This window comes from Tachyglossus aculeatus, unplaced genomic scaffold (assembly GCF_015852505.1).
Source record: "Tachyglossus aculeatus isolate mTacAcu1 unplaced genomic scaffold, mTacAcu1.pri SUPER_32, whole genome shotgun sequence".
NCBI classification, from domain to species: Eukaryota; Metazoa; Chordata; class Mammalia; order Monotremata; family Tachyglossidae; genus Tachyglossus; species Tachyglossus aculeatus.
The window spans coordinates 4694395-4704307 of NW_024044838.1; the positions used below are offsets into that span (position 1 = coordinate 4694395).

At 47.7% G+C, this 9913-nt stretch overlaps 1 non-coding gene across 1 annotated transcript; it reads right to left on the minus strand.

Annotated features, from left to right (window-relative positions):
* Positions 1-1721: 1721 nt before the first annotated feature.
* On the minus strand, positions 1722-1885 carry LOC119921932. Its single transcript, XR_005448605.1, has one exon. It is a non-coding gene; the product is annotated as a U1 spliceosomal RNA (small nuclear RNA).
* Between the last annotated feature and the right edge of the window lie 8028 nt (positions 1886-9913).

Consider the following 9913-nt stretch of genomic DNA (forward strand, 5'->3'; position numbering starts at 1 on the left):
GGATCTATGGTCGGTCAGGGAATCGTGGATAGATTTGTACACGGTGATGGATTTTAGGCACAGGTAGAGACAGGTTCCTGAAGATGTAGTACATGGGGATGTGGAGGCGCCGGTTGAGGTTGGTGACGGCGACAACGAAGGGATTCCCCGTCAGGGCCGCCAGGTAGACCACGAGAAACAGCGCAGCGTGGACCAGCTCCGGACCTCCGAGAATCCCAGCAGCAGAATTTATTTCACCTTGGGGAAAATGACCATTTCCGAGGGATTTCCGAGATCACCTATGGAGAAAAGGAGGTGGACTCTCAGCCCCACAGCATTTATGTCCATAGCCATAGTTTATTTATTCATATCACTGTCTGTCTCCCCCATTAGACTGAGCGCTTACTATATGTACAGCACTGTATTGAAAGCTTGGGAGAGAACAATGCAGCCGAGTGTAGACATATTCCCTGCAGCGAACCTGCAATCTATAGGAATTAGCAGTCTATAGGAATTAGTCTGTCAATTAATAATATTTACTGAGTGCTTACTGTGCGAGAAGCACTGTACTAAACACTTCGAGAGTACAATACCGCAGAGTTATCAGATACAATTCCTGCCCACAATGAACTTACAGTCTAAAGGAGGAGACAAGCATTAATATAAATAAATAAATTACAGATATGGACATTAGTGCTGTGGGACTGAGGTTGGAGTGGTTATGAAATGCCCAAAGGATACACAACCAAGTGCCCATCAATAATGCTACCTACTATACACAGACCTCTATACTAAGTGCTTGGGAGAGTACAATTGATTTAGTATACATGATTCTTGCTCTCAAGGAGCTGACAGTGGAGTGGAGAAGGCAGACATTAAAACATATCACAGATATATTGGAGAAGTAGCATGGCATAGTGGATAGAGCATGGGCTAGGGAGTCGGAAGGTCATGGGTTCTAATCCTGTCTCTGCCACTTGTCTGCTGTGTGGTCTTGGGAGAGTCACTTTACTTCTCCTTGCCTCAGCTCCCTCATTGGTAAAATGGGGATGAAGACAGTGAGCCACATGTGGGACAGGGGCTGTGTCTAACCTCATTTGCTTGTATTCACCCCAGCACTTTGTACAGCGCCGGGCACATAGTAAGCACTCGACTAATACAACAATTATTGTTATAGGAGGAAGAAGGAAAGTGACTGTGTAAGAGTGGGGTTTAAAAAAATTAAGGTGTGTGCTACAAGATGTTCCGAGTAAATAAGTGTTTGATTGGCATAAAGTGTGAGGTGGTAGTTTGGGGATTAAAACCCGGGGTAATAAAAAATTAGCCAGGGAGGTCTTCCTGGAGGAGATGTGATTCTTGACAGGTATTGGAGGTGGGTGACAGGAGAGCAAGACCCAGAGAGTAGGTGGACTTGAAAGGGTCTAAGCGTACAAGCTGGAGTTACTGGGACAGGAGACTAGATCAGAGAGGGAGTACTTTACCTGATGGTGGGACCTTAGGGCAGCATGTGGTCGTCCTACATGTCATTTTACAACAACCAATCAATCAATCAATCAATCGTATTTATTGAGCGCTTACTATGTGCAGAGCACTGTACTAAGCGCTTGGGAAGTACAAATTGGCAACATATAGAGACAATCCCTACCCAACAGTGGGCTCACAGTCTAAAATGGGGAGACAGAGAACAAAACCAAACATACTAACAAAATAAAATAAATAGAATAAATATGTAAAAAAAAATACAGGGGAGAGCGCGAACGCAGTCCCCCACTACCACAAATTATGCAGTCGAGTTTCCCGCATTTGGGGAAATCGCAGGGGTCAGCACAGCTGCAGTGCAATGGCTGAGCCTCACCCTGGGAAAACCACCTACGGGATCATGGTGTCTCCCCTGCCAGGTAACCACCCTAGAACGTGTCACCAGGGTACAGCTGATCATCTCCTGTCACTTGCTCCCAAGTTGGTAGGTCACCGTCCCGGGACCTTGGAATACTGGCATCGTGTCCGAACTGCAGAAATCAGTAGTGGGATCGGAGGTGGAATGAGACTGAAGCTGGAATTAGACACTCAGGACAGAAGACCGCACTCTGTCATGTCCGTACCTGACACGGGACAAACTTTAAACCAGGCTGCCCCATATAAACAGTCACCCCAATACCATATCTAAATTTCCTTCTGCTGGGATATTTCCCCATATCTCTCATACTTCAGTTTTAACCACTTTCATCTGCTTGCCTTCGTGGCTTCAACTCCCATCTCTACACAGATGATTCCCAAATCTTTCGCTCCCTTCCAAGCCACTCTTACTTGCTTTTTCATTCATCCTCCCTCCAATATCCAAAGCACAGATATAGATTCCCAAATCTACATTTCCACCCTTGATCTCTCTCCTTCTCTTCATTTCGTACTCTTCCAGGGCATCTTTATTTGAATGTCCCACTCCCAAACTCAAATTTAACATGTCTTAAAAAGAGCTTCTCGTCTTCCCTCCCAAACCCTGTCTTCCCTCAGACTTTTCTATCACTGTTGCCTTCAGGACACATGTACTTCGATATCCCATTCACACCTCAAAGTTAATATGTCTAATATGTCTAAAATAGAGCTCCTCGTCTTCCCACCCAATCCCTGTTCTCCATCAGACTTTTCAATCACTGTAGACAACACCTGCATCCTCCCTATCTCACAAGCGGGTAACTTGGGCTTTATCCTCTACTTATTTCTATTCAGCCTGTCACCAAATTGGGTCGGTTCTACCTCCATGAAATACCTAGAATCCCCCTGTTCCTCTCCATCCAAACTGCTACCACGTTAATCCAAACACTTATTCTATCCTACCTTGATTATTGCAACTTCCTCCTCGCTGACCTCCCTGCCTCCAGTCTCCCCCCTCCGACAGGTCCCTACTTCACCCTGCTGCCCACATTGTTGTACTAAAATTGTTCCATCCAGGTTTCCCCACTCCTTAAAAGCCTCCGATAATTGTCCATCGTCCTCTACATCAAACGGAAAGGCCTCACTATCAGCTTGAAGGTATTCATTCAGCTTTCCCCTTCCTACCTGACTTCCCTGATTTCCCACACACTTCGCTCCTCAAACACCAACCTACTCACTGTACCTCGATCTCATCCGTCTCGCGGCAGATCCATAGCCCACCTCCTCCCTCTGGCCTGGACCTCCCTTCCACTTCCTACCCTACAGACCGCCACCACTTTCCCCATCTTCAAATCCCTAAACAAATCTCACTTCTTCCAGAAAGCCTTTCCAGACTACAACCCCATTTTCCTACAAGATTAGCCCACTCTTCCATGTTGCCTATGTACTTGGGTCTATAACTCTTCAGGATTTTGATACTCATCACCTCCCAGCCCTGTAGCATTTGTGTACATTATTCTTACACTTTGCCATCCTTTGTGTGTAATTAATTTACGGTCTAGCTTCCCACACGAGATTGGAAGCGCGTTGAAGGCAGAGGAGGTCCAGAGGAGGCTGTGCCTGTCCACAGACAATGAGAAGAAACCTAGCCTAGTGGATCGAGCCCCGACCTGGGAGTCAGAAGGACCTGGATTCTAATTCCGGCTCCACCACTTGTCTGATGTGCGATCTCGGGCCAGTCACTTCACTTCCCTGTGCCTCTGTTTCCTCATCCGAAAAATGGGGATGAATACTGTGAACCCCATGTAGAACAGGGACTCTGTTCAATCTTATATGTTTGCATCTACCCCAGTGCTTAGTACATTCTGTAAAATGGGGATTAACACTGTGAGCCCCACGTCGGACAACCTGATCACCTTGTAACCTCCCCAGGTCTTAGAACAGTGCTTTGCATATAGTACGTGCTTAATAAATGTCATTATTATTATTATTATTACATAGTACTAGTACATGGCACATAATAAGTGCTTAATAAATCCCTGTCCATCCCTGCAACCCACCCAGGGGATCTGGAGGATGGAGAGCAATTGAGACGCCGGAGGGAGAGAACTGTTTTATGTGTGGAGACGTTAAGAGACAGGAGAGCTTTCCCTCGTTCTCTGTCACTGCAGGCCCGCCGTGACCTCTTTCCCGTCCGTGTTCTCCCCCGCCCAGACTCACTGGTTAGTCTGGGGTGAGCGGGCTCTGGTCTCTGCTGTCCTACAACCAACCCCGTCACCTCAGCTCCTGGACGTCCATCACAGGAGGGTCTCTGGGAGGCGTGGAGGGTCCCGGCTCCTCTTCCCTCTCTTGCCCGGAGCGTGATGGGCTCTCGTTGAGGCAGGGCCTTTCCGGACAAGCTTTCTGCCGCTCCGTGTGGGATTCCTCCTGGGGGACGGGCCACACGTTGGGCTGAGGGATCTCATTACGTCCTGTTCGGAGCTGGCTTCCCGGTGGGCCGACATCTCTGAGGCCCTGGCCCCACAGGCAGGGTAGCGGCCCTGCTCCAGGTGACCGCCCCATAAGGCCCATGTGACCAACCAGCAGGGTGTCGATGACGGGGAGGACCTCCAGTCAAACTGTGAAGACCGTGAAGCATACAACGTATCTGCTACTTAGGGAAGGACATATTTCATCATTCCCATTTTACAGTTAAGGTCTTTGAGGTCCGAAAATGTTAAGTAAGTTCTTTAGCAGGCTACTGGCTGAGCCAGAGCTCGAATCCAGATTCTGGACTCCCTACGCCATTAGGTTTCCCCAGGCTGGGCTGGTGGGTGAAGGCTGCCATCTTAGAGGGATAAATTAAGCCTATCCAGTCTTGGTTCAGTACCTCTAACATTTCCTTTCTAGCTCCCCTGACAACACCCTGCCCTTTCCACAACTGTCCTAGACAATGAGCCCTCTGCCATTTGCTATCCCTTTGCCCCTTATAATAGCAATAATAATGATAATAATGATAATGATAATAATAATAATAATAATAATAACATTTGCTAAGTGCTTATTATGTTCCAGGCACGGTACTAAGCGCCGGAGTGGATGCAAGCAAATCAGGTTGGACACAGTCCCTATCCCACGTGGGGCTCACAGTCTCAATCTCCATTTTACAGATGAGATAACTGAGGCATAGAGAAGTTAAGTGACGTGCCCAAGGTCCCACAGAAGACAAGTGGCTTATCCTCCCTGTCCTCCATAGACAAGTCCATCTGTCCTTCACTAGCCTCTATCCCTCTCCCTCACTTGCCTCTCTGTCCCTCCTGCACCAGCTTCTCAGCCTTCCAAAGCAATCGATTGAATTTATTGAGTGTTTATTTCTGTTTTTTATTGTATTTGTTAAGCACCTAATAAGTGCCGGGTACTGTCCTAAGCGCTGGGGTGGATACAAACTAATCCTGTTGGACACAGTTCGTGTCCCACGTGGAGCTCACAGTCTTAATCCCCGTTTTACAGATGAGGGAACAGAGGCCCATAGAAATTAAGTGACTTCCCTCAGGTCACACAGCTGATAAGTGGCAGAACTGGGATCAGAACGCAGATCTGTTTAACTCCGAGACCGAGGCTTGTCCACTAGACCACGCGGCTTCTGACTATCGTTTGCAGAGCACTGAACTAAATGCTTGGGAAAGTACAATAGTTGACAGTTGGTAAGTGGGAAAGTTGGTAGCTGTTTGTCCTGCCCATATGGAGTTTACAATCTTCAAGGGGAGACAGGCATTAAAATAGATTAGAGATAGGGGAAATAGAGTATTGGGGAAAGTTGTAGAGTAGTAATTGTAGAATCATAGAGTAATAGGGGAAATATCCTCTCATTCTCCTATTCCTAGTCCCAGAAGTATGAAGCAGTGTGTCCTGATGGATAATATCACTGGCCTCGGGGTCAGAGGACCTGTGCTCTAATCCTGGCTCTGCCACTTATCTGCTGTGTGATCCTGGGCATGTCACTGCACTTTTCTATGCCTCAGTTCCTTCACCAATCTAAAGGGTAAGGAGATAAGGTATTTGGGGGCTTTTTAAATGTATTTGTATGTTAAGCACTTACTATGTGCCAAGCACTATGCTAAATCCTGGGTTACATGCAAGGTAATCAGGGATATCTAATCCCCATTTCACAGATACTTGGCAGCCGACATCATGATCACGTGGAGAGAGGTTGAAGGGCTTAAAATGAAATGTCTCCTACTGGAAAGAAGACAAGACATGAATTCACGAGGCCTGGCCTCTAATTTCGGCTTCACTAGTTCTGCGTGACTTCGGGCAAATCACTTAACATCTCTGGGTCTCGGTTTCCTAGCCTGTAAAATGGAGATAAAAGTCGACAAAAGCCCTGCTCTCTGAGTCCAATGTGGGACGGGAACTGTGTCTGACTTGATTTTCCTGTATTTTTTAATGGAATTTGTTGAATGCGAGGCACTGTTCTAACCGCTGGGGTGGATAGGAGATAACCAGGTTGGACAATATCCATGTACAGTACGGGGCTCATTTTACAGATGAAGAAACTGAGGTGCAGAGAAGTGAAGTGATTTGCCCAAGGTCACACAGCAGACAAGTGAAGGAACCAGGATTAGAACCCTAGTCCTTCTGACTCCCAGGCTTCTTGGCAAATAGTGAACGTTTAACAAATGTTTAATAAATACGACAATTATTCTTGCTATAAAGGAAATCTGGTCCATATCTTTGCCAGACTTGATTATCCTCTATCTTCCCTAGTGCTCAGTACAGTTCTTAGCACATAGTAAGTGCTTAACAAATACCAAATATCATCATCCAGGAGGCTTTCCCAAACTGAGCCCCTTCCTTCCTCTCCCCCTCCTCCCCCTCTCCATCCCCCCGCTTTACCTCCTTCCCTTCCCCACAGCACCCGTATATATGTATATATGTTTGTACGTATTCATTACTCTATTTATTTATTTATTTTACTTGTACATATCTATTCTATTTATTTTATTTTGTTAATATGTTTTGTTTTATTCTCGGTCTCCACCTTCTGGACTGTGAGCCCACTGTTGGGTAGAGACCGTCTCTATATGTTGCCAACCTTTACTTCCCAAGCGCTTAGTACCGTGCTCTGCACACAGTAAGAGTTCAATAAATACGATTGATTGATTGATTGATCAACATCAATGGTATTTATTGAGCACTTACAGTGGGCGCAACACTGTACTAAGCGCCTGTAAGAGTACAATATAACACAGGTGCCCACGACGAGCTTACAGTCTAGAGGAGAAGACAGACATGAATATAAATAAATAATAATACATAATTTATAGGTCTGTATATAAGTGGTAAGGGTTGTCCAGAGGTCACAGATCTGAAGGCTTAGACAGTGACTAAGGGAGAGGGAGGTGGGGAAAAGAGGGCTTAATCAGGGAAGGCCTCTTGGAGGAGATGTGCCTTCAGTAAGGCTTTGAAGGTGGGAAGAGTGGTGGTCTGGAGGGGGAGGGAGTTCCAGATGAGGGGTAAGATGTGGGAAAGGGTTCGGCGCCGAGATAGATAAGATTGGAGTACAGTGAGTGGCCTGGAGGTAAAGGAACGGAATGTGCGGGCTGGGCTGTAGTAGCAGACCCCTGAGGTGAGGTAGGGTGGGGCGAGTTGACTACATGCTTTAAAGCCAATGGTGAGGAGGAGGAAGAAGAAGAAGAAGAAGAAGGAGGAGGAGAAGAAGAAGAAGAAGAAGAAGAAGAAGAAGAAGAAGAAGAAGAAGAAGAAGAAGAAGAAGAAGAAGAAGAAGAAGAAGAAGAAGAAGAAGAAGAAGAAGAAGAAGAAGAAGAGGAAGAAGAGGAAGAGGAAGGAGGAGAAGAAGGAAGGAGGAGAAGGAGGAGAAGGAGGAGGTACATGAACTGAAGAAGGCAAAGTCTCTGCCCTCAATGGGCTGACAGTCTTTTTGGGGTGAGGTGGGTGGAATAATCATTTTGGCTTAGAGGAAAAAGCCCGTGCTTGGTGGGGGGGGGGGGGGGTCAGGGGTCGTGGGTTGTAATCCCGGCTCTGCCACTATCAGCTGTGTGACCTTGAGCAAGCCACTTAATTTATCTGTGCCTCAACTACCTCACCTGCAAAATGGGTATTAAGACTGTGAGCCCCACGTGGGACAACCTAATGACCTTCTACCTACCCCCTCCCTTAAAGCAGTGTTTTGCACATAGTAAAAGCTTAACAAATAACATCATTATTATTATAATGGCCAGAGTGCATCTCTAACCTCTTCTAAGGACTCCAAGGGATTAGGGTGGGAAAATACTTAGTTGTCTCTTATAATCCTCTATGAAGCAGCGTGGCTTAATGGATAGAACACAGGCCCAAGTTCTAAACCCAGCTCTGACACTTGTCTGCTGTGTGACCTTGGGCAAGCCACTTCACTTCTCTGTGCCTCAGTTACCCCATCTGTAAAATAAGGATTAAGACTGTGAGCTCCACATGGGCCAAGCTGATTACCTTGTACCTACCCAAGCGCTTAGAACAGTGATTGGCACATAATAAGCACTTAACAAATACCATTATTATTATTAGTAGTAGTAGTACTAGTAAGACTAGTAGTAGTAAACTACCTCTATTGTTTCCTCAGTTTCTCTCACTACCCCCAAGGGAACATCGTCCAGGGACGGTTCCCAGAGCTAGGGACGACGGAGAAGACCGAAGAAGCAGACAACAGCTCTTCATTTGACCTGGACCACCAGCTCTCCTTCTCTCCTTCTCCACCAGCTCGGTCTCCTTCCTCCCCACCCGAGATCTGCCATTCTCTATCATCTTTCCCTTTCACCTCCACCACTGACTCTCCCTTTCCCACCACCTCTCCCACCTACCTCCCCGCCAGATCCCTGTCTTCATTCCATGGCCAGCTCTCGCTCTCCTCTTCACCACCCCCTTCCTGATCCCCCCAAAAGCCCAATTAACGACAGCACCGTGTCCGAGTTCATCGTTCTGGGCCAGTCAAACCCTTCCGAGATGCAGCCCCTCCTCTTCGCCGTCTTCCTGTGCACATACCCGGTGGCAGTTCTGGGCAATGGTCTCATCGTTGTCACGGTCTGTCTCAGAGCGGCTCTGCACACGCCCATGTAAGTCCTGCTTCTGACTCTGGCCCTGGTGATTGTCGTGTGTATCTCCTCCATCATTCCCAAGATGCTGGAGACCACGTTGGGGCCCCGGAAGACCATCTTTTATGGCGGCTGCATGGCTCAGCTCTTCTTCTTCACTTGGTCTCTGGGGGCGTAGATGGTCCTCTTCACCTCCATGGTCTACGACGGCGGCGTGGCCATCTGCTTCCCTCTCCTCCGGCTGACCTTCTATGGGCCGGACTCCATCGACCACATCTTCTGAGAGATCCCTGCCCTGCTGGCCTTCTTCTGCAGGCCCCTCTGGGCCAAAGAGATGAGGGTCTTCGTGGCCGACATCGCCCTGGCCATGGGAGACTTCCTGCTGACCTGCCTCTCCTATGAGTTCATCATGGCAGCCATCTTCCGCATCCGGACGGTCGAGGGCAAGAGGAAGACCTTTCTACCTGCTCTTCCCACCTCTTCGTGGTCTCCCTCTATTACTCCCACGTCATCTACACGCACATCTGGCACACCTCCTCCTACTCCTTCGTCAGGGAAAGGGTCACGCCGACCCTAAGCCCCATCATCTAAATACCCCGCAACAGAGAGATCCAGACAGGCGTTGGCAAGGTCTCCTCTCTGAAGCGCCAATAATAGTAATGTTTATTATCATTATCATGGTACTCGTTGAGAGCTTAGTGGGTGCCGATCGCTATCCTAAATTCCTGGATAGATACAGGTTGATCAAGTTGGACGCGGTCCCTGTCCATGGGGCTCACGCTCTTAATCCCCATTTTACAGATAGGGAACTGAGGCCTAGAGAAGTGAAGTGACTTGGTTACGGTCACACAGCAGGCATCAGTCAGAATCCACACCCTTCTGACTCCCAGGCCCGGGCTCTTGTCATTCATTCATTCAATCGCATTTATTAAGTGCTTACTGTGTGCAGAGCACTATACTAAGCGCTTGGGTAGTACAAGTTGGCAACATAGAGA